The sequence below is a fragment of the Mesoplodon bidens genome (assembly GCF_964165515.1).
Source record: "Mesoplodon bidens genome assembly, chromosome: 5".
NCBI classification, from domain to species: Eukaryota; Metazoa; Chordata; class Mammalia; order Artiodactyla; family Ziphiidae; genus Mesoplodon; species Mesoplodon bidens.
In genome coordinates, this window is record NC_138161.1 from 90,972,451 (window position 1) to 90,999,316 (window position 26,866).

The 26,866-nt window shown below is 35.1% G+C and overlaps 1 protein-coding gene across 5 annotated transcripts in view; it reads left to right on the plus strand.

Moving 5' to 3' along the window:
* NAALADL2 (N-acetylated alpha-linked acidic dipeptidase like 2) overlaps positions 1 to 26,866 on the plus strand; it is a 1,532,395-nt gene that overhangs the window by 77,769 nt on the left and 1,427,760 nt on the right. For all 5 annotated transcript variants that reach the window (XM_081235898.1, XM_081235896.1, XM_081235895.1 and 2 more), the window contains one exon: positions 25,039 to 25,101. The gene's annotated coding sequence lies outside the window, so the exon portion shown is untranslated. The remainder of the gene's footprint in view (positions 1 to 25,038; positions 25,102 to 26,866) is intronic.

The window sequence follows — 26,866 nt, forward strand, 5'->3', positions numbered from 1 at the left end:
AGTATATAGTGTTTTATTTAGTCTCTACCTTTTCATTAGATTATTCAGGCCATTTATATTCTATGTTCTTATTCCTGTGTTTGGGTTTAAGTCAACTGTCTTGATATATGTTTTCTTTTCCCTGTATTTGTTTTTTGTTACTTTCCCCCTTTTTCTCTTTTCTTTTAGGAGAAATGAATATATTTTATGATTCCATTTTATATTCACTATTTTTTCCATCTGTGCCTTTTTGTTTTATTTGCTTAGTGGTTACTCCAAAGTCTACAACATGATTTTAACTTATCAGGTCACCATCAAATAATATTATGCCACTTTACGTAAGCATGTAAGAACCTTTTAACAACCTCCATTTTCCCCTCCCTTCCTTGTTTTCTTGCTTTTATTATTTTATCTCTCCATATGTTATAAACTTTACAATAATGCACTATTATTTTTACCTTAAATTATTATCTTTTAAAATGATTAAAATGAGAAAGACTTTATACCCTATAGTTACCATGTATTTACCATTTTCATAACTCTTCATCTTTTGTGCAAATTCCCATTTATATCACTTTATCTCTACCTCAAAAATGTCCTTTCATGTTTCTTATGTGCTGGCAAAGAATCCTTTTGTTTTGTTTTGTTTTATTTCAGTGCTTTAAAATTTCTACAGTTGTCTTCTGTCTTTCAGTTTCTGATGATAAGTTGGCTGTAAGTCTCATCTTCGTTCTTTTGTAGAGAATAAGCCTTTCTTTCCTCTGGCTGCTTTCACTAAGGCATGACCCACTGGAGTCTCCTCTGAATGTCCAGGTGTTCTTTGATTGTCTTTCCGTTCAGTGTGGTAGAAATCTTTCTCTCAAATACTATGAGCTCTGAAAAATGTTTACTCTACTGTTTTCCAGTGCTTCTTTCTCTGGCTTCAAGTGATTTCTACTCATATAGGGCAAATCAGTAGCCACCTAACTCCTGGAATGGACCTCATGCAGATATTTAGAGCTTTCTCTATCTGTGCAGTAGTGGTATCCTTGGTATTCTTTCCCATTGATTCAAGCTCCCTTGGTCTTTCCAAACTCCGATCTCTATCTCCCCAACTCAGTGAGGTAGCCATGGTCTCTTTGGCTTCTTTCTTCCAGGCTACCTCTTGGAAACTGCCTCCAAGCACAAACTGGGGCAGTCATAAGGCTCATCTTTATTGTTTCCTTTCTCTCAGAAGTCACAGCATTACTTGTTTTTCAATGTCTGAAAACAGTGTTTTCATATATTTATTCTGGTTTTCTTTTTGTTTAAGGTAATATGTCTTGTTTCTGCTACTTCATCTTTATTGAAGTGGAAGCATACAATTTCTTTGAACAAAGATTACCAGTGTCAGAATATAAGTTTGAATTCCAATGATAGGCTGATATCTTATATACCTCCATCTGTTTCTAGATTATTCATTCTGTTACAAGTATCTACCTGCTTATTTATTTATTTACTTACTTACTTTCTTATGGGTCACCAATGCCACACCAATTTAATTATTTCATTCATTTAAAAAAACATTTTTTTAATTGTAGTTGATTTTAAAATTATATAATTGACATGTTTTCAATTTCATGTAAATTTTAATATTCCATAGGGGCTTTGTTTTAATATTGGTAAGATCATTTGCAGGGGTGGGTGAAAGAAGTGTTTCACATTGTCAATATTGTTTTCTGTAAGCTCTTGTTTTTATTGAATAAAATTCAGTTTAGTTATCTTCTTGTCATCTTGTGCTTCCTAAATTTACACTCTACAGTGTTGACCCAGATGTAAAACTCAGCTCTGTTTATGAAATCCATTCACAAAAAGCATATAAAATTATATTTTACTAAATATCTGGGTTTGGAGGGACAGCATTGAGATGTAGTAATACAAACAATTTCACATAAAACATGAGATATCCCTGTTTTTAAAAGTCCTTTTGTTACCCCAAAATCAGAGTTTTATTTTACCACTTTCTTCAGCCCTATGCCTACCTGAGTCTTGCGGGTGTCTTTTCTTTATCTAATTCCTTTACTTCTTAGCTTTCATCTCTCTACCTACCCACCTTTGAGATTCTGATTATTTCTAGTGCAAAGAAATTTAGCTACCTCTTTACCTGTATTGGAACCTATTGTACTAGACCTTCTGTTCCTACTTTCACCCTAACTGAAACATCAATTTTTTTTTTTTTACTAAATTCTGCTGCCTACTGTTAAGATAATGAATTTTTCACCCCACTACATTTATGAAATAATGCTCTATATTTTTGAATTTTGTATTTCTATTTTAATTTTCAAAAGTGAAGATGTATATTATTCCAGGAGATTTGATGGCTGTGGAGGCACTCCAGGTGCTACTATCTTAAGAATAGTCTTGAGCAATATAATGATAATTACCAGTATATAAGTTTCATAAGAGAAAGACAGTCATGTGAATAGCCAGATGAAAAATATCTGCAATATATAATCAACGGTAATATAATGTTTCCAATTCAAGATATCTAACATGAAATGCATCTATTCATTTATACCCATGGATTTAATTGAGGATTATCTACATTCTTACTTGTTGGACTATTAATAGAATTTATTAGTTACTAAATAGTTATTAAATAATATTTTTAGGGAAATAAAAATGAGTTATACACATGAAGAGATTAAATTATCTATATGTTATTGGTCCTTTTTCAAATTTGATAATCTTTTTTTCATAAAACAGTATGTGTGCTTCCATGTTATTGTTTATTATTTCTTCAAAATTATATAAATGTTCTTATATTGGTTTTTGATCATATGTTTGTTTTATTATAAACTTCTGGAAAAAGTAAAGTCAATTTGAAAAATAACAGTACTGCCTTTTACTCAGTAACATTACTCTTTTATTGATTTCTGCTCCCAAAAGAATTGTATGTCATCATTTGTAATTACTACACTAGGTACTATGAATCTAGTGTACCAAGTACTTAGAAGCTAGTGCTTCCATGGGTAGTAATAACTAGTTGAGGCCATAGAGTATTCACCTGTGACATTAATTATAAAGAATGTTTACAGTTAGTTCATATTTAATATTCAAAATATTGATAGATTTCAGATATAAAGCAATGACATTAAGGGAGCAATGAGAATGAAGCACTATAAGTCAGGAAAGCATCATGAGGTGAGTTTCGAATAAGTCCTAAATATAAGGAAAACAGCATTTCAGAAACCGTATATCAGGTGGGGAAGAAAGTAATGCTCTAAGGCATAAAGATGATATGAACAGAGTAAAAGCAAAGGATAGCCCTTTACTTTTGGGTTCATGCCCATTATTTGCTTATAACTTGTAACTGTTAAAAATGCAGGTTTGGAGTCAAATATTGCTTCAAATTCTGAACCACCATATACTCGTTATGTGTTCTTAAGCAAGCTTCATTTTTCTCATCTTTAAAATGGGAACAAAATTAATCTACATTAAGGATAAAATAAAATGTTGCATCAAAAATGTTTTACACAGAGATAGCCTCGTCTACCAGACGGTAGACAGCAGCAGGAGAAAGAACTACAATACTGCAGCCTGTGGAAGGAAATCACATTCACAAAAAGATAGACAAAACGAAAAGGTAGAGGACTATGTACCAGATGAAGGAAGAAGATAAAACACCAGAAAAACAATTAACTGAAGTGAAGATATGCAACCTTCCAGAAAAAGAATTCAGAATAATGATAGTGAAGATGATTCAGGAACTCAGAAAAAGAATGGAGGCAAGGATCTAGAAGATGCAAGAAATGTTTAACAAAGACCTACAAGAATTAAAGAACAAACAAAGATGAACAAAAATAACTGAAATGAAAACTACACTAGCAGGAATCAATAGCAGAATAACTGAGGCAGAAGAACAGATAAGTGACCTGGAAGACAGAATGGTGGAATTCACTGTCATGGAACACAATAAAGAAAAAAGAATGAAAAGAAATGAAGACAGTCTAAGAGACCTCTGGGACAACATTAAATGCAACAACATTCTCATTATAGGGGTCCCAGAAGAAGAGAGAGAGAAAGGACCCAAAAAAAACATTTGAAGAGTTTATAGTTGAAAATTTCCTTAACATAGGAGAGGAAATAGCCACTGAAGTCCAGGAAGTGCAGAGAGTCCCAGACAGGACAAACCTAATGAGAAAAAAACTGAGACACATAGTAATCAAATTGACAAAAATTAAAGGCAAAGAAAAATTATTAAAAACAACAAGGGAAAATTGACAAATAACATACAAGGGAACTCCCATAAGGTTAAGAGCTGACTTCTCAGCAGAAACTCTACAAGCTGGAAGGAAGTGGCAGGACATATTTAAAGTGCTGAAAGAGAAGAAACTACAACCAAGATTACTCTACCCAGCAAGGATCTCATTCACATTCAATGGAGAAATCGAAAGCTTTACAGACAAGCAAAAGCTTAGAAAATTCAGCACCACCAAACCAGCTCTACAACAAATGCTAAATAAACTTCTCTAAGCAGGAAACGCAAGAGAAGAAAAGGACCTACAAAAACAAATCCAAAACAATTAAGAAAATGGTAATAGGAACGTACATATTTATAATTACCTTAAATGTGAATGGACTAAATGCTCCAACCAAAAGACACAGGCTCGCTGAATGGATACAAAAACAAGACCCATATGTATGCTGTCTACAAGAGACCCACTTCAGACCTAGGGACACATGCAGACTGAAAGTGAGGGAAGGGAAAAAGATATTCCATGCAAATGGAAATCAGAAGAAAGCTAGAGTAACAATACTCATATCTGATAAAATAGACTTTAAAATAAAGAATTTTACAAGAGACAAGGAAGGACACTACATAATGATCAAGGGATCAATCCAAGAAGATATAACAATTATAAATATATATGCACGAAACATAGGAGCACCTCAATACATAAGGCAAATGCTAACAGCTATAAAAGATGAAATCGACATTAAAACAATAATAGTTTGGGGAACTTCCCTGGTTGCTCAGTGGTTAAGAATCTTCCTGCCAATGCAGGTGACATGGGTGCGAGCAGTGGTCCGGGAATACTCCACATGCCGCAGAGTAACTAAGCCCATGTGCCACAGCCACTGAGCCTGCATGCTACAACTACTGAAGCATGCAGAGCCCATGCTCCACAACAAGAGAAGCCACTGCAATGAGAAGCCCAGACACTGCAACAAAGAGTAGCCCCCACTTGCCACAACTAGAGAAAAACCTGCACGCAGCAAAGAAGATAAAATGCAGCCAAAATAATAATAATAATAAATAAATAAAATAATTGTGAGGAACTTTAACACCTCACTTACACCAATGGACAGGTCATTGAGACATAAAATTACTAAGGAAACACAAGCTTTAAATGACACAATAGACCAGATAGATTTAATTGATATTTATCAGTTATTCCATCTGAAAACAGCAGATTACACTTTCTTCTCAAGTGCACATGGAACATTCTCCAGGATCACATCTTGGGTCACAAATCAAGACTCAGTAAAATTAAGAAAATTGAATTCATATCACACATCTTTTCCAACCACAGCGCTATGAGAGTAGAAATCAATTACAGGAAAAAACCGTAAGAAACACAAACACATGGAGGCTAAACAATACGTTAAAATAACCAAGAGATCACTGACGAAATCAAAGAGGAAATTTTAAAAAATACCTAGAGTCAAATGACAATGAAAACATGATGATCCAAAACCTGTGGGATGCAGCAAAAGCAGTTCTAAGAGGGAAGTTTATAACAATACAAGCATACCTCAAGAAACAAGTAAAATCTCAAACAAGCTAACCCTACACCTAAAGGAACTAGAGAAAGAAGAACAAACAAAACCCAAAGTTAGTAGAAAGAAAGAAATCATAAAGATCAGAGCAGAAATAAATGAGATAGAAGGAAAGAAAACAATAGAAAAGATCAGTTAAACTAAAATCTGGTTCTTTGAGAAGATAAAATTGATAAACCTTTAGCCAGCCTCATGAAGAAAAAGAGGGAGAGGACTCAAACTAATAAAATTAGAAATGAAAAAGGAGAAGTTATAACAGACACTGCAGCAATACAAAGCATCCTAAGAGACCAGTACAAGCAACTCTATGCCAACAAAATGGATAACATGGAAGAAATGGACAAATTCTTAGAAATGTATAACCATGACCGAACCAGGAAGAAATAGAAAATATGAACAGACCAATCACAAGTAAAAAAATTGAAACTGTGATTAAAAATCGTCCAACAAACAAAAGTCCAAGACCACATGTCTTCACAGGTGAATTCTATCATTTAGAGAAGAACTAACACCCATCTTTCTCAAACTCTTCCAAAAAATTGCAGAGGAAGGAACACTCCCAAACTCATTCTATGAGGCCACCATCACCCAGACAACAAAAGAAAAAGATACTACAAAAAAAGAAAAAGACTAATATTAGTGATGAATATAGGTGCAAAAATCCTCAACAAAACGCTAGCAAACAGAATCGAACAACACATTAAAAGGATCATACACCATGATGAATTGGGGTTTATCCCAGGAATGCAAAGATTCCTCAATATATGCAAATCAATCAATGTGGTACACCATATTATCAAACTGAAGAATAAAAACCATATGAGCATCTCTGTAGATGCAGGAAAAGCTTTTGACAAAATTCAACACCGATTTATGATAAAAACTCTCCAGAAAGTGGACATAGACCAAATCTACCTCAACATAATAAAGGCCATATATATGACAAACCCACAGCAAACACCATTCTAAATGGTGAAGAACTGAAAGCATTTCTTCTAAGATCAGGAACAAGACAAGGATGGCCACTGTAGTCAGTATTATTCTACATAGTTTTGGAAGTCCTAGCCACAGCAGTCAGAGAAGAAAAAGAAATAAAAGGAATACAAATTGGAAAAGAAAAAGTAAAACTGTCATTGTTTGCAGATGACATGATACTATACATACAGATCCTAAATATGCCACCAAAAAAATACTAGGACTAATCAATGAATCTGATAAAGTAGCAGGATACAAAATTAATGCACAGAAATCTCTTGCATTTGTATTCACTAACAATGAAATATCAGAATGAGAAATTAGGGAAACAATCCCTTTCACCATTGCAAGAAAAATAATAGAATACCTAGGAATAATCCTACCTAAGGAGGTAAAAGACCTGTACTCAGAAAACTATAAGACACTGATGAAATCAATCAAAGATGACACAAACAGATGGAGAGATATACCATATTCTTGGATTGGAAGAATCAATATTGTGAAACTGACTATGCTACCAAAAGCAATCTACAGATTCAATGCAATCCCTATCAAATTACCAGTGGCATTTTTTTACAGAACGAGAACAGAAAATGTTAAAATTTGAATGGATACACAAAAGATCCTGAATAGCCAAAGCAATCTTGAGGGAAAAGAACAGAGCTGGATGAATCACACTCCCGGACATCAGACTATACTACAAAGGTACAGTAATCAAGATAATATGGTACTGGCACAAAAACAGTAATATAGATCAATGGAACAGGATAGAAAGCCCAGAGGTAAACGCACACAACTATGGTCAAGTAATCTATGCTGAAGGAGGCAAAGATATATAATGGAGAAAATACAGTCTCTTCAATAAGTGGTGCTGTGAAAACTGTACAGCCACATGTAAAAGAATGAAATTAGAACACTCCCTAGCACCATACACAAAAATAAGCTCAACATGGATTAAAGACCTAAATATAAGACTAGACACTATAAAACTCTTAGAGAAAACATAGGAAGAACATTCTTTGACATAAATCACAGCAAGATCTTTTTTGACTCACCTCCTAGAGTAATGGAAATAAAACCAAAAATAAACAAGTGACACCTAATGAAACTTAAACTTTTACACAGCAAAGGAAACTATAAATAAGATGAAAAGACCACCCTCAGAATGGGAGAAAATATTTGCAAATGAATCAATGGAGAAAGGATTAATCTCCAAAATATATAAACAGCTCATGCAGCTCAATATCAAAAAAAAAAAAAACAAACAACTGAATCATAAAATGGGCAGAAGACGTAAGTAGACATTTCTCCAAAGAAGACATACAGATGGCCAAGAGGCACATGAAAAGCTGCTCCACACCACTAATTATCAAAGAAATGCAAATCAAAGCTACAATGAGGTATCACCTCCCACCAGTTAGAATGGGCCTCATCAGAAAATCTACAAACAACAAATGGTGGAGAGGGTGTGGAGAAAAGGGAACCCTCTTGCACTGTTGGTGGGAATATAAATTGATACATCCACTATGGGGAACAGTATGGAGGTTCATTAAACTAAAAATAGAACTACCATATGACCCAGCAATCCCACTACTGGGCATATACCCGAGAAAAGCATAATTCAAAAAGATATATATGCCACAATGTTCACTGCAGCACTATTTACAATAGCCAGTTTATGGAGCAACCTAAATGTCCATCAACAGATGAATGGATAAGGAAGATGTGGTACATATATACAATGGAATATTACTCAGTCATAAAAAGGAACAAAATTGGGTCATTTGTAGAGAGGTGGATGGACCTAGAGACTGTCATACAGAGTGAAGTAAGTCAGAAAGAGGAAAATAAATATCATATATTAATGCATATATGTGAAATCTAGAAACATGGTACAGATGAACCAGTTTGCAAGGCAGAAATAGAGACACATATGTAGAGAACAACCATATGGACACCAATCGTGGAAAGCGGAGGTGGGGGGGAATGGTGATGGAATGAATTGGGTGATTGGGATTGACATATATACACTAATATATCTAAAATAGATAACTACTAAAAAATCAGCTCCTGTAATAAATATATATCCCAGAGGGGGTGAAAAATTAAAGAAATTTAAAAGCGTGTAAAACATAAAAAAGGAAAAAGTTATTTTTTTTCAAGATAGATTAACCAGTGTGTATTAGAAAGTAAAAAATATAATTATTAAAATTAAAGTGGTAATAGAGGCATTTAACAGTGGATTAACACAGCTGAGGAGATAACTATTAAATTGGAAGATAGAGGCAATGAAATTACCGACGATATATGTAACACAGAACACATTGGTTTAAATTTAGAACATCTAAATAAAAATAACATTCTAAAATGTTTTACAAATAGTAACACTAAGTTAGTTACATTATAGCTCTTAGTATGTGTTTCCATTAAGATCAGTATTTAGCACATTTGACAATGCTTATTTATCACCCTGGTAGGTTACAGTTCTATTCAGGGGCAGCTTTTATATTAGGTACTTTATTGATAAATATTATAGGTGTGTGGCCAATCTTTACTGGACAAATAAGTGTTTGGCCAAATTAGAGAAACCTTTTGGGGAAGTAACTGGTGGGAATTAGAGGAATAACAATTGGAAGAAAACCTTAAAGGCTGTAGAGTAGAGTTTAAGTTGGATAGAATAGCATTTAGTGATGATATTATGTTTGGGGAACCAAATTGGCAGTAGTGGTTTAAAGTTGTCTGAAACTAGTGTGAAACTGTTTCAATACGATGCCTAGAAAGAAGAAAGAACGCTTTTTAGTTAAGTTCCAAAACTAGTCTCAGATAACCATAGACATTGAGCATGGGCAAAAGAGAAAAAAGATGAGAAGAAAGAAATTGTAGAGTAGGAGAAAAGAGCAAAAGAAGTAGCTTAAAATGTGAATAGAGATAAATTGGCAGGTTGAGCCAATTGCATCCTTTGCTACTAGAATATTCCATAGAACATTTATTATTGATTTTCATACTAATCTACAACATTGGCAAACAAAAACATTTTAGTCGTCATGCTTTCTATACTGTCTCCATTTCTTTTCTCTTACTAGAGTTGTAAATGTTACTGTCCAGGAGCAAGTGCCTCTAAAATATTGACATTGCTTCTTGTCAGTATTCTGATAGCAATCTTATTTTTGTTTATTTAATGGCATTTAGTAATTATATTTTAAATATAGTCTATATTCAGATATCACTTATACATCTACCCATTTGACCCACCACTATATACATGAAAGGGAATACTACCTACCCAGAGACACAGTAGCTCACCTTTTGTTTGCAGACACTTCAGTTCTACCTGCTAATCCTACTTTACTAACCAAGAGTTGTTGTTTTTCCTTTGGATTAGTTTGAAGGGCTTCCTATGAAATTATTGATTGAACAAAGATGATAAAAACTGATCTGTATACTCCTATCTAATAAAAGTGGTTTATTTTTTATATTATCTTTGCTTAAAACCAGAGGTATATATAATTTGGAGCAACCTCTTTGATAAGAGGTTAAGTCAACCTCTTAAGTCATGTCTATAATGTTGTTATACATCCAAAGAACAGCAATTTCTTTATGAAATTTGAGAAAAAAAATCAAGAAATGAGTAAATTTGAAAGCCTAATATTTAATAATATTATTACAACATTTAAGTTGTTCCTTAAGTTATTAAAAAATAAATGTAAATTGAAGCTACAATGAGGTACCACCTTACACAGGTCAGAATGGCCATCACTAAAAAGTCTACAAATAAGAAATGCTGCAGAGGGTGTGGAGAAGAGGGAACTCTCTTACTCTGTTGGTGGGAATGTAAATTGGTGCAGCACTATGGAAAACAGTATGGAGGTTCCTTAAAAAACTTAAAATAGACTTGCCATATGATCCAGCAATCCTACTCCTGGGCATATATCTGGACAAATCTATAATTTGAAAAGATACATGTAGCCCTATGTTCATAGCAGCACTATTTACAATAACCAAGACATGAAAGCTACCTAAATGCCCATCAACAGATGAATGGATATATACAATGGAATACTACTCGGCCATTAAAAAGAATGAAATAATGCCTTTTGCAGCAACATGGGTGGACCTAGAGATTATCATACTGAATGAAGTTGTCAGAGAAAAACAAATATCATATGATATCACTTATGTGTGGAATCTAAAATATGACACAAATGAACTTATTTATAAAACAGAGACAGACTCATAGACATAGGAAACACACTTATGGTTATCAGAGAGGAAAGTGGGGTGGGGGGAGGGCCAAATTAGGAGTTTGGGACCGCAGATACAAACTATCATACATAAACAAGTTCCTGCTGTATACCAGAGGGAACTATATTCAATCTCCTGTAATAAATGATAATGGAAAAGAATATGAAAAAGAAAATGATATAAAACTGAATCACTTTGCTACACACCAGAAACTAACAAAACATTGTAACTCAACTATACTTTAATTGAAAAAATTAAAAGTAAAATAAATGAATTAATTTTGAAAGTTCCTTTGCTATAGTTACTTCTAAAATTAATTTTTAAATGGGTGTGATTTTCCTGTAGTAAAATACATATGATTTCAATGTATATTGTGATGTTAAGTTTTTCTTTCAACCGGCAGGTTAGTTTTAATTTTATTTTCTATATTATTATTAGAGAAAATCAACAAACTTTCATATTCTGATTAAGACTTGGATTTATAGAGTTTTTTGGGGGGGAGGGATTGTTCCTATTTATGTATCATCTACTGATTATTAAATGTTACATGAGGGACTGCTTGTCTGTGCCAGTGAAATGTTCTTTTGCCAGAAGAAAGCATTATGTACTTTCATCTTTAATTGCAGTACTTCTAGAACAATTATCCTAGCAGTTCCTTTTCATAATCTTAGAATTATATTTGCTTATTAGAGTTAATTGAAAATAGTGTTGATACATATATTAGGATGTTTTTCTGGTATGGTAATATAACATGGCATGTATTTCTGCTTTACCATGGATATTATATTCTTTTTTTCTTAATCAGTTTAAAAAAATTATACCCACCCTCCCCCAAAAAAATAGACTTAAAAAAACTTATACTCGAAGAAAATCTAGATGAGGTATTTAGCTAATGATTTTGTTTTTGATTCGTTTTAAGAAGTTTTAAATTCAAGTTGAACTTTGAAAAGTTGTTTTTCTTTCTTGAAGAGAAGACATTTGTTTTAGTTATAAGTCCAAATTGGTACCAAGCGAGATGGCACCAAGTTAAATAAATACCTTGTGATTACTCCTTGACTGATGGTACAATAGATTATTATTCTATTAACTTGCTCATGTCCTTCTATATGTTTCTTTCAGTATTTTGTAGTAGGTTTCTGTCACTCACTGATTTCCTCCTGAAACCAGAATGTTATTAAAAAAATTACTCAAACTTAAATGCCTTAGAGCCCATGTAGGTAAAATAGATGAATGAAGTGTAAAGATGATCTTTGGTAACTAACAAAAGGCCTTTATGCTGGTGAGAAAGTAGGGAGTGTGGGGACTCGAGAAACCTGGAGAGTATGTGCTCTATTTAAGGACAGTAGTCACTAACCAACTTCACCCAGTTTTTACTATGTGGGTATGATGGCCCAGGGTTGCCAAATCTTCCAGTTGTATGGAGAAGCTAAAAATCTGGACGTGTGTTTAATTTCCTGATCTTTGAAGTTTGGCAAATAACTTTTAAAAAACATTGTATGGACCAACACCTTGTATGGACCATCTTTATGCAAGATGATTTTTTTTTTTTTTTTTTTTTTTGTGGTACGCGGGCCTCCCACTGCTGCAGCCTCTCCTGCCGCGGAGCACAGGCTCTGGATGCACAGGCCCAGTGGCCACGGCCCACGGGCCCAGCCGCTCCATGGCATGTAGGACCCTCCCGGACTGGGGCCCAAACCCACATCCCCTGCATCGGCAGGCGGACTCCCAACCACTACACCACCAGGGAAGCCCTATGCAAGATGATTTTTAAAAACATTTTTGATTCCCAACTTTTTAAACCTATCTAAAAATAAACCAGACCCAAGGTTGAGTTTGGATGACAAAGGCTGTTTAGACCATCTCTCTCTCTCCCTTCAACATCTCTGAGTCCCTCTCCTTTCTTGTGTTTCCACCTGGTATGCTGTACTGTCCTTATTCCACCAAACCAGTTAATACACAAGCCCAGTTAATTCTACCTCCTTAATAGCTTTCATTTCTATTCACTTGACATTCATCTCCACTAGTTGACATCTATCTCCATATCCACCTCAACTACTTAGTTGAGTCCACCATCATCTTTCATCTGATTAATGACACTCTTTCCTAACTAGTCTCTCATCTTTTAATCTTTCTGAATCCATTCCTCACTCTCGAGACAGAGGAATGACCTAACTATAAAGTAAATCACAGCCCTACTTCAGATCTTTTAAGGATTCTCCATTAACCTGAGAATAAAATCTAATCATCTTAACATGACCTTCAAGGCCCTTTATTATCTGGTCTTTGGTTACAGGTCTAACTTTACCTCATGCCATTCCTCTTCATATTTTCTGCTGTAGTCAGGTTGAATTCCTTCAAGATTTATAATTTTTCTTGTTTATGGGCCTTTGTAAATGTGGTCCTCCATCCCAGGCCTCTTCTCCTTACCTGTTCTGCAGCAAATTGCTGTGTGAAGGAGAGGATGGGTAAAGCATAAGAAAGTTCAGATCTATTCTAATTGCACTGAGCACATGGTAGTCCCAGTTGCCTTTTCAAAGACCTGGGCAACTTTTTAAGAAAACAGAAATAGCAGCCCTTACATGATAAGTCTCTTTGTATTCTGGGTGTTTTCAAGATAAAGCCTCAGTGATTTGAGTTATCCAGAGTATGAAAAGCTCTGACATTACAAAGGTATATCATAAAATTATTTGAGTCAGCAAGTTATCTCTCTCTCTGTCTATTTGTGTTTATCTCTCTGTCTCCATCTGTTTCTCACACACACATTCAGACACCCCACCTACAAGACAGGAATATCAAACAAAAAGTATTAACGAGAGTTTTATTAGAATCAATAATCCTGACTCAAACCAACAGTTGGAGAGTATGCTCAGTATACAGATTTTATATTCTTAAACTTGGAGATAACATTTTCAAAGGATATTTTTTCATAAGTCTTTGAAACATAAGATTATTAAAAAGCTTCACCGTTAACATCAAGGTTAGCCCTTGGCATAGTTGTTTAAAAGAGTGAATGAATGAGTGAAGGGTGGTGGGTTTTGGGGGTTTTTTTTTGCCTGTTTGTGTGTGTGTGTGTGTTTTGGTGCTTCCTGTCTTTCTTTCATTGCCCTTCTCTTACCCTATTGTTTTCAATGTATCAATACCTTTCAGAGAAATTCCACGTACAGTGGCATTCTCTGTGTCCCACAGGGTACAATGGAATCATTATCTTATGTGTCCTCTACTTTGTCCCAGTATTAGTAGAGCTAGTGGATGGACCATTTTGGTAGTCATGTAACACTAACCAGGAGCTTAGAGATGACTAACTGAAATGAGGGTAATCATCAGTTAAATCCATTACACCTGTAATCTGCCTTCACTGATCAAGCTTGCTTTAATTGTTGCTGCAAAAGACTTGCAGGTCCTCCAAGCGTCACAGAGCCTAAACAAGATGTTCTGCCAGAGTTGCTTTCCAGAAATTTGGAGTCAGCTGTGTCTAGTTTGAGCTAAATCTGGTTAAGACTGGTTGGGATCACCAGTCCTCCGACTGGGCATGCACCAATGTCCGCTCGGTGACCTTTTGACATCAGAGGGCTGAAAACTCCACCTTAACAATAATTACCTCACCTTTTTCTTGCCTCTAATCACTTTTCCTCACACTCCCCGGCCTCAGCTCTATCCCATAAATAGCCCAGGCCCCTTGCCTTCAGGGACACGTATTTGAGGTTTGTTCTCTCATCTCCTCACTTGGCTGCTTTGTGAATAAAACTTTTCTCTGCTGCAAACCTGGGAATCTCAGTGTGTGGCTTGCTGCTCGTCAGGCAAACGGACCTGATTCGGTAATGTAACCTTGTTGTATGATGAAACTGATGTTTAACAACCTCTCATTTGTTTTATTAAAAATATTTAAACAATGGCAATATCATTGGAAGAAATGTAGAATCTCCCATGAGGAAAGCACATCGTTTATATTCTGGTTATACTTAATACAAATTCTTATAGTCATAACTCATATTGTTATTTCAGTATAATTTTGGCTTAATTCACATAAATTTTCTGTAAAAGTGAAGATCAAGGATAGTCACCCAATGGAGTATTCTGAAATTTTTGTCTGCATGTCTTATACAAATGCACTTTGTTTAAGCTTTCCTGTAACAAAGATGTAATAGATGGTTTAAGTTTGAAAACAGAACCTAAGATAGGATGACAACAGTGGAGTGACAGGAAAAAAAAACTTCTCTGTACCAGCTGGATGAATTGAAAACAGATGAAAGATAAATTCTACCTCGTGGGATTTGCTGACTGCTGGAACTAATCACATTAACTCTAACCCACCTGAGGCTTCACGCTGTTTATCTCATCTGTGGGAAAATGTCTTTTTCCTTATTTATGACTTTGCTATTCATATATTGCCAGGTCATTGCCAACTTGTGCTTAAATATAACCTAATTATGTGTCTTATTATTTTAGTAATCATAATCATATGGTTCTGTAACACTATTTTGCTCTTTCCTCCTTTTAAAATTCAGTTTGTGAACAGAGTAGCACAAGTCCAATAGGTACTTTATTCTCTTTTTGAGGTATAAGTAATATAACAATTGATATAACATTATAATAGTTTCAGGTGTGCAATTTAATGATTTGATATTTGTATGTATTACAAAGTGATCACCACAATAAGGCCAGTTAACATCTGTTCACCATACATAGTTGCAAACATTTTTTTTTCTTGTGAGAAACTTTTTTCTTGTGAGAACTTTCAAGGTCCACTCTCCCAGCTACTTTCAAAAATGCAATACGGTATTATTTACCATAGTCACCATGACGTGCATATATTCCCAATTACTTATTCATTTCATAATTGGAATTTTGTACCTTTTAACCCTGTTATCTATCTCCCTCTGCCCCCATCTTTGACCCCGCCCTCAGGTAACAACCAGCCTGTTCTCTATATCCATGTGCTCAGGTTTTTTTTAGGGTTTTTTTTTTTTTTTTAGATTCTACATATAAGTGAGATCACGTGGTACTTGTCTTTCTCTTTCTGAGGTATTTCACTTAGCATAATACGCTTAAGGTCCATCCATGTTGTTGCAAATGGCAAGATTTCTTTCTTTTCCTTGGCTGAAAAATATTCTACTTTGTGTCTGTCCCGGGGGCACATTTTTAACATCTATTCATCTCTTGCTGGCCACAAGTTGTTTCCCTGTCTTGGCTATTGTAAACAGTACTGGAGTGAACATGAGGGTACATATATCTTTTGGCATTTGTGTTTTTGTTTTCTTGGCATAAATGCCCAAAAGTGGAATTGCTGGGTCATATGGTAGTTCTTTTTTTTTAAATTTTTGTGTTACTTCCATTCTGTTTGCCATAGTGGCTGCACCAATTTATATTCCTACCAACAGAGCACAAGTGTTTGTTCCCCTTTCGTACATCCTCACCAACACTTGTTATTTCTTGTCTTTTTGATTATTGCCACTCTGACAGGTGTGAAGTGATAGCTCATTGTAATTTTGCTTTGCATTTCCTTGACGATTAGCTGAGCATCTTTTCATGTGCCTTTGGCCATTTGTATGTCTTCTTTGGAAAATGTAAATTCAGGCAATTCTCTTAAGAGAAAATTACAAAAGAATTTTTTTTTCTTTGAATATAGTTTGTCTCTTTATTTCTTCCTTTTTTGTCTTTCTCTTTTTTCCCTCCTTTGAGTTAACAAAAACTCCTTGAAACATGATCTGTTTCTTTGTTTGTTTGCAATGTTACATAATTAATAGCATCATATGTTAAAAATTTTACTGGAGTATGATTTAACTACATTAAAATACGATTGTCACTACCTCATTTAATGATGACATCAGATGACATCCAAAACAATTCTATCTTTGGTGTATCAAGGGACACATAGACAGTGATAAAATGATATTTTTATGGTGCACTGGGAAAAATAGATGAAGTGGCTTTCAACTGGAAATAAGCATATGTTTGTAGGAGGGGGTGTTCAGCCTGCCTGGCCTTGTAAGCTTTGCTGAAGACTGAAGAAATTGTCAAAACATACTGTAGCCGTAGACAATGTAGGAAGCTCAGTAAATTGAAATAATGTCTTAACCGTTGTATACATGTAATGTCTTCAGATGAAAGTGAAAAATCCAGTCAGTCTTCTAGAGAGTTTGTCTTTATGACTAACCACAGCTGGGTTTTTTTTTTTTTCTTATAAAGTTTAGTACATGGTAGATAATAAGCACATTTTTGAGAAACCCAAAAGACAGGCCATTCAAATGATTGGATACATTTTTAACTTTTTATCCAGATGTCTGTTATCTTTCAACATACTATTTGACACTTCCATATTTAAAATGAATAAAACCCTGAATGATAGTAGCAGCTACCATTTGGGGGGCACGCACTATGTATCAGGCCCTCATGAGATCATTTAATCTTCATAACATCTCTGAAAAACAACCCTGATTTGTATCCTCATTTTATGTAAGAGGATTATGAGTTTCCTAAATTTTAAGCAAGTAATCAAAAAAGTAGTGGAGCAAGGTTTTAAACAGGCTGATCAGATTCCAAAGCCTGAAATAAATGTGGTTGCCATGTCTGTAAGGAGGATTACTGGCCTGTAGCATTTGTTGAATAAATGACGTTTGGACCCCCCCACACACACTTTCTACCATTTTTGGCTTGTTCTTCTCTGCATTCACCTCCATCTCTTATTTCATCATCCTCTTTGTCAGTGGTGATGTTTCCCAGACAGAGTGTAGGGCAGACTGACTGTGCCAGGAGACTAGCATTCCTGTGCAGACACTGAATCAAGGCCTTGACCTCACTAGCACTGGGAGCCTAGAACACCTGCTTTCAAATCCTAGCTCTGCTTCTTAGTAGCCCTGTGATTTTAGACAAGCACAGTTTCTTCATCATTGTATAATGAGAGTAATAATAGTACCTGAATTTTTATATAGGGTTGTTTGAGTGTTAAATGATTTAATAAATGTATAACACTTGACATATTGCCTGGCATATAATAATATTAGCTATTATTATTTGTGATTACATCATGATCACTTTTCATAACTTTTATACAGGAAACAATATTAGAGGAAAAGGAAATTTTAGTTAGTCGAATTTTTAAATGACTAGCTCATGTTCAGCAATTGCATTTTGTAACACTGAAATTTTTTATTAGTGTTTTATCACTGAAATAATTGAGAGCCATATTACAACATTTCTGTTCAGAATTTTGAATGTGTTGTGATATATTTCATGAAGGAGGATGGAGTGAAAGGAGGAACTTGCTATGATGTTTCAGGGTGCTTGTACTTATTTAATAATTTTGTTTTACCTTCTGATGTAATGAAATACTGTTTTCTGGGAAAAAAAGGTAGAAAGTTGGGGCACATCTGAGTGATAGAAAAAACGTCCTTTATTTTTATTTAAAAATGTAATTAAGCGGGCTTCCCTGGTGACACAGTGGTTGAGAGTCTGCCTGCCGATGCAGGGGACGCGGGTTCGTGCCCCAGTCTGGGAAGATCCCACATACCGCGGAGAGGCTGGGCCCGTGAGCCATGGCCACTGAGCCTGCGCGTCTGGAGCCTGTGCTCCGCAAAGGGAGAGGCCACAACACTGAGAAGCCCAGGTACTGCAAAAAAAAAAAAAAAAAAAAAAAATTTAATCTTTTAATTGTCAAAATTTGATATGTAGACTGTCATCTTAAAGCCATCTCAGTTGCCAAGGAAATTCAATGACAGGATGCTTAGGAAGAGCTTTATCTAGATGACAGGTTCTAAAGAATCTGTCCTAATGGAGGGAGGAATTTGCATGGAAAATGTGGAACAATGGTCAAAAAAATCACCCATCATATTTTATTGAAATTACAATCTGGGGCTTCCCTGGTGGCGCAGTGGTTGAGAATCCACCTGCCGATGCAGGGGACACGGGTTTGTGCCCTGGTCTGGGAGGATCCCACATGCCGCGGAGCGGCTAGGCCCGTGAGCCATGGCCACTGGGCCTGCGCGTCCAGAGCCTGTGCTCCACAGCAGGAGAGGCCACAATGGTGAGAGGCCCACGTACCACAAAAAAAAAAAAAAAAAAAAAAAATTACATTCAAATATAAGTGTTTTTGGTGTTCTGGATTCCAGGGTGTATCTACAAAAAATTCTACCTGGCCTGTCCCTTTCTTGCTTTCTATTCCATATTGAAAATGGGATGCATAACTTCTCAATGATGAACTTGACTGGGATTTGTCAAGTTATACCCCCCAGCTGTTTTCAAAAATAAAGTTTTATTTGAACATACACACCCATGCTAATTTGTTTACGTACTGTCTATGGCTTTTTCACATTGGAACAGGAAAACTGAATAGTTGCAACAGAGACCATATGTTCAGCAAAGCCAAAAGTATTTCTGATATGGACCTTTACAGAAAAAAAGTTTGCCAATCCCTGAAGTAGACAGAGCTAAATACACACATGAGAGTTTATTCCAACTTGATGTTTCTTACTTTCTTTGCAGGAAGGATTAACTCTCCTCACTAGGTTTTCCTAAGAGCATCAATAGTATTGATTAAATATGCCTACTGTTTCATATGTTAGTCTTTTCCTTTCCTTTAGATTATAAACTCCCATAGCATGCTTAGAATTATAGGGATAGCCTTTTATAAATTACAAAGTATCACAATCATAGAAAATAGGAAATGTGACTATTAAAATATTGAATGGGACAACTGATTCATCTCGTATGATCACCTTATTTTGTGAAACTATTAACTAATTTGTTGAAGAAATTGAAGTTAAACACATTGACTTATATAGCTCATGTGACTTGAAAAATAATATGTAAGATTATGGGTATTAAAAAGCATTAAAACAAACAAGTTATCATGAGATAGTGTCAGTAAAAATCTATTGATGTTTGAGTTTATTTGGCTTTGTTTGTATGCATGTTGTGTTTCTCAATATTCTTCACTGATTTTCATCACATTCTCCTGCACTTTTACTCATTGAGTTCTAGCCTTTTTAGTCATTTCCATGACTTTCTGCATATTTTTTTGGATTATTTTAGTTTTAGTTTAGAGTCCAGAATTGAGATCAGCTCTCAAAAAGTACTGTGATTAGTGTGGGATTAATCTCTAACCCATCTTATAAAGAGGCATGGTCTGTCATCATTATCATCAGCAAATAAAATCCATGTAAATGCCACCTCCCTGAAGTCTCACTTATCTTTTTAAAAGTAAGTTTGAATAAATACTGGTAATAGAACTTACGAGGAGCAGAATCCAGTGAGAGAATTCTCTGTAAGGATTTTAGAACTTCATATAGTTCATTTGCAGGTAGGTATAGTTTTCCTGCTCTGGGGAGATGATGCTGATTATTTAAAAATCAGAGATGAAACAAGAAACCCCTAAGCAAAATGAATTATTTGCTTTTTGGTAAACTTGATTCTGTTTTGTAACCTTAGAAACATGGATTTTATGACTGATAGTATTAAAATTTATACTCCCTCTAGAGCGTGTTGTTAATCATTATTGCTCTGCTGGGCCTCAGGATTACCTGTCTGCATTGTAATACAATTTTCCTTAATAATTACAACTGAAATACCGATGGTTCTTAACACGCCTCATATATTTCTATCAATGAAATGAAATTCACAAGAAATAAGGGCTTGCCTCCAGAAATAAACTTCAAAATATTAAATTCCTCTTAAAAATTTGTAGAACTTTTTAAGACCAATGTTGATTTTTGTACTTGTGAAATAAAATATCTGATCCTAATGGTTGTATTTTAGTGCTCCAAAAGATAAATTCATTATCTAAGCATAGTTATAGCATAAATAAAAAGAGAGCAAACAATAGGTACTTCATGTATAATTTAGTTCAATGAACCAGACATTTATTATGTCTCTACTTTGTGAAAGTCCCTGCAGAGATGATGTCAGGTACTTATCTTTGGAGGAGGAGGATTGAAGACAGACATGAGCACCTATAATATTTTAGAGCGTGCAGATCCATTACTGTGACTTTAGAAACTCCCATCTTTTGTAGAGAGGAAAAGATACCAGAAATGGAACTTGGAGCTCCAGATGAAGTTCAGGAAAACATACTGCACTTTTGAGACTCTTTCTTACTCTTATTAAGTAGTAGTAGCTGTCAGGAACTGTGTTAAGAGCAGGGCTTGAGGGGTGGAAGCAATCCTGTATCCTCTACAAAGCAATAAGTGATCCAGAGATACAGATTTGACCCTGAACTAAAGTCACCCATGAGATTTTCAGCTCTGCCAAGTTCTTAGCGCTATGGAGAAGTCAGTCTTATTAATATTTTGAATAGAAAAGGAAAGTTGCTTACAGAGCTTGCCTAAATTTGGGAGTAGCAGAGACAAAGACCCTTTCTGGAGGAGCTCTCCCACCTGAATCAAATTCATTTATTGTGTTCTGTTGTGATTCAAAGAGTAAAAGGCAGCATTGGTCTCAGGGGCTTGTAGAATAATGAGGGAGATAAAAGATACATTGAGGTTTCCCAAACTACTGAGGGAAAATTGGTTCAAGTGCCCGTTTCACACCCTGATCTAGGAAGGGAATGTTCTCAGAATTTCTGCCCTTTTTTCCCCCCAGCACTCTTTTCCTCCTTCATGGAACCCACTTAGTTTCAGCTTTTTAAACTCACTTGGTCCTGCACCAAAACTATATCCCCTATTGGCTTTCACAAGAAATTCATCACATTAAGCATACCATGACAGTTGTAAGTTTGTAAATTAATTGAAGATTTGGTGGGTTGTGTGGGAAGAGATCACGTCACGAGCTCTCCCCCAGCCCCACTTCCTGTTTTCCCCTGGCCAGTCATCTCTGCTGGCTCCCAAAAGCTAAGACTCGTAATACATGTTGCTGTCTTCTTTATCTAGCAAATACCACCTGCCAAGGGTAGTCTAGTTTCCTCCCTTTCCACAAAAGTGCTGGTGATTTTTTTATTGTTGAATAAATAATAGAGAAATTGCAGATGGGATAGAGAGAGAAAGCAACACAAAAGAACTTAGAGAGTTTGGAAGTAACCAGATTTTAAAGTGGCAAGTTGGAGCATGTTGATTACAGTGTGTGCCACTTTAAAACTCCATAGTAGATCTTGGAACAAATTCCTTTTAATCGCATTACAACTGTGTGGTTGACAGTAAAACATCATTCCAAAATATCCCTTGTATTCTTTGAGTTAGGAAATTACTGCTCTAGTAAAAGGACATTTTGGAAGCAAAATTATAATATGGACTTTTGACAGTAAGACATACTACTTGCAAGGAATGCAAGTTATACATAGAATCAATTAAAAGGAAAAACACAGTTATTAGGAAATGATGGGATTATTGTGATTAGATATTAAAAAAACTCATTTTCTCTACTTTAAGCACCATGTGGTTGGCAATAACTTAAAAAAGCAAATACATGCACGTATTTGTACATACGGTATAAAAATATATTTAATATTGTACATTATGTGTATGTAAAAATTAGAAGTAATTAGTACTTCTGAAAAATATTTGAATGATAAGATCTGCTATTAAATTTCTTATGTCTGTTACAACACACTATTTCTTAGTAAAAATAAGTGCTATAAAGCCACTTAAGTAAAACTGACACTATTTAGTTTTTAAGAAAAAGTGACATTTTTCACCAATTGGTTTAGTTCATAAGGATTTCAAAATATAAACAATGACAGATATTTTTGAGCTAAACTTAGGCTTGGGATATAGCTTTTTTCTTTTTTAATATTTTTTGGGGGATGCTATGTAAATCAAAGTGCTCTGATGCTGTTTGAATTTATTTTACATAATTCCAGAAGTGGGACAAGTTAATTCAGCAGCTGAATGACATTGTCACAGAATCTGTTTCTACCCTTCTGCTCTGCCATTCTCAAGATATTAGCTATATCCTCAGATTAACTTCCTCCATGCTGTCAAGATGACTAAAGCATTTCTAGGCCTCATATCCATATACAACAGCAGAAGGAAAAGCATTTTGTTAGGAGGGTGGAAAACTTTGCTAGAAGCCCCCAGAATATGTTTCCTTGCATATTGTTGGCTAGATGTGGATAATATATATACCCTTAAATCAATTCCTGGCAAAGGAAATGGGTTCACTACGATTGGCTGAGTCTAATCCGATTGGCCTGAACCTGGGCATAAGTCATCCTTCCCATAGTTCCTTGGGGAAGAAAGACACCTAAGATGAATCAGGGCTCTGCCTATCAAAAAAGAGGAAACAAGGGTTTGTATAGGAAGCCAATAGTGTTTATTGGAGAAACAAAGCATCAGACTTTAAGCTAGTGGTTCTAAACCCTAGCTGCACATTAGAATTATTTGGAAAGCTTTTAAAAAATATGTTGATTTAATTGTGCTGGGTTGCACATAGATATTATCAATAACATTTTATAAAAATCCTGGTGATTTTAATGTATAGCTAAGTTTGAGAACCACTGCTCTAGGTAAACTAAGGATAGAATAAGGAAACAAAACTCTCCATGAATCTGCACATATTTAGCTGCTCAAGAACTTTTCCATCTCTACTGAGCAGTACCTAAAAATTAATCAGCGGCCAGCAGGGTAAGGTTTCCAACACAAAATCTTAAACCACAGTTAATTTGCCAATGTGAAATGATGCTCACTGCCATAGTCACTGTACATTTTCCAAGAACGTATGATTTTGGGGTACTTAAATACCCAGACAGCCTTCATAGCCAAGCCGAGATGGGGTTTTATGTAAAGGTAGGGACATTAGTCCCATTTTTGTGATGAGAGAACTGAGTTGCAAAGAGGCTGTTACTGGAAGAGAGATAGAACTGAAGGTCTTATCTTAGTATCCTGCAGCCACGGTTTCCTCTTTTTACTTATTTATTGTTGCTACTTTGTTCTTGTTTTATGTGAGACAGATGTCATTTGTTTTGGTTAAAGTAAAGCTTCATAATTATAACAGGTACCCTTTATTAACAGCATATTTTGAGCCACGAACTGTGCTAGGTGCTTTATTACTGCCCCAACATTTGTATAATCACTACAGAAATCACATGCAGTAAATAGTACTAACTCTACTTCATAGAAAATGATATTGGAACCCAGAGAGTTTGTTACTTCTCCGAGGTCTCATAATTAATTCATTTCTCTGGAGTCTAGACTTTGAACCCATAATGCAGTGAAACGCCAAAATGCATTTTGCTATGCACAGAGATTTGATTTTGTGCAGCTTACCAGTTCAGCAACTACCTATTTGTTGACTAATAGGTGATAGGTGTTGGGCTAAGCCTGAGTTGGATTGCATTTTCCTTGCACAGTATAATTTACATTTTTTTAAAGAAATGGGCTTAGGCCAGTTGCTTTGCACCAAGCACTTAACATATGATCAAATAATTAAATGAAGAAATGACATGGAATCTTCATTAAGACTGCTTAATTAGGAGTTGCTCAAATTTTAAAGACTAGTGAAACTACCTTGGCAATAATTTCCTTTTCCAGAGGAACTTATTAAAATATAGAAAGTAAAGCCTTTAAACATGTAGCTTATATTGTACTCCCTGATATTTCCAAACAAATACTGAGTTACTGGAGAGTGTGTCTTGAGTTATTCAGTCACACTCCATGTTACTGTTTCTTAATAAAAACAGTACTCTTTTAATAAGTGATATAATTGGTCTGTATGGCTGACATTTATTCAGATACTTGCTTTAGAATGTGTTCTTCTAATTGAAAGATAAGAGGAAAATAAACTGAGCAATGGCTATTAAGGACTCACTGGTTTAGTTTTCACAGAGATAACATTTTCCAAATTACTGAGTTATGATATTGAAAATGAAGGGCAGGCTCCTTGTTGGGGGAAAGTGTTAGAATAGCCCTAATGCAGAATCTCATTAAAGCAACTGTCAGGATTCCTCTATTTTACCATCACCTCCCCTATTCTGTAAGAAGCAACTGTCATTTTGAGTGAGTGTACTGCCAAAGAGGCATTTACAAATAAATGAAAAATGTCACAATTGATTTCACTCCTTCCAGGATACTGTGTGTCAGCTTTGTCACAAACTGTCTTTGTTATTCTCTGTTTTAGATCTCCCACCTGGACATTGGAAATAGCTTTTGATGGTTTAGGGCCTCTTTCACTTGACCCCAGGTAAGCCCTCTATTGGTGACCTTTTATAAATATTTGTAAAACGGTTTGAGCAGTTAGAGAGTATAAAAACATTTTTCTCTCTTTCTCTCTGTAACGGCTGTTTTTGTCAAAAAGCATTTCAATGTCAATATCATTTACTTGCATTTTTGGACATTAGAGAGAATAATTCCGTGCCCTACAGAGCATTGTAAAATTATATGATTATAATTCGCATCCTCTTCCCTAATATGATGGTTTGTTATTATAATACTTAATCTAATAATAATTCTAATAACAATTACTTGAAAAGAAGATATATGATTATGCTTTTCCTGTATTTTGAAATAGGTGTCCAAATTTTTATCACTCTTTCTTTATAATATTATCTTGGATATATGTCTTTCATATGATTTATATATAACATTACTGATACACATTCATTATTGCCATTACCATAAACTAGTCCACCAGCACTACTGCCATCATGCTGACATTAGTGAGCACTTACTCTGAGCCATATGCTATATGAATTAGCTATATGAATTAGCTTATGTGAATGTATCACAGTGGTATTTGAATCCTAAATTAATATGGATTTGAAAGAAAAGCAACTAATTAGAAATTGCTAACAGTTGTTACTTTTACCATGGATATTAAATTAAAGTAAATCTTCATATAATTATACTTTAAGAGATTTTAATCAGTATAATTAGTTATAGATTATGGATCATTTAGGGTTATTTAGCTTTCTACTTGAAAGATAATAGAATGGACCAATTAGGAATATTCTGTTTCTCTTGAAAAATAGAAGTGGAAGCAATTCACTCATTCATGCAACAAATATTTATTGAGCACCTATTAAGTGGGAGCTATTTTACACTGAGGACATGATGGTGAAGATTATGTATCTATTTCTCAGGGGCTTACAGTCTAGTGACAAACGGTCAAGAACAGGCAAGTACCCCAACATGTGATGAGTGAAAACAGTAGGGATAAGCATGGGGTACAAAGTGAGAAATGAGGTGGGCATCTAAGCCAGATTAGAGATAAGTGCTCAAGGAGGGATGTGGCAGAGGATGGAAAAATATTAAATTCTGGTTACAAAGTAGTTATGGTGTCTGAAGTGTAGTGTTTAAGATAGGGAGGTGTGCCTAAAGAATTCAGGAAGGGGCACATCATGAATGTCATTCTGAACTATATCAAGGAATTCAGGTATAATTGTGAACAGTAGCAGTTAAACTGGAAAGATTTCATCTGATACTGAATATTTTCTTCAAACTAGGCTGATGAAATTCTCACAGGGCCAGCTTCCTATATCTAATAACCAGGAAGGCAGGCCATTCTTCCTCCTTCACACCTACATAAATAGAATATATTTCCTAGAATATAAGGTCTTTGTGAGCAAGGACCTGGGCTGATGCACCTTGTTTTCCTAGGATCTGTTGCAGTATTTTGCACATAGCAGGCTCTCAGGGTTTGTGGTGTGGAATGACAGGATCAAATGTAAATTCTGGGGAATGGATAGATTGACCCAACAGAGGGTCCCCACAAAGACTGACTACTTAAAGCCATATACTCCTCTTTCCCTGATCAGTTGTCACAAATGGCAAAACTGCTTTCTGCATCTCCTCTTGACTTTTAGATTCATAGTAAGGGGACTCCATCAAAATCAATACAAAATGCAATTTTTAAAATAAACAATAATGTATCAACTTATAAGTGAAAAAATGTATGTCAGTAAATTCTCTTTAAAGACATAAAAAAGGTTTGAAGAAAGCTAAGAATA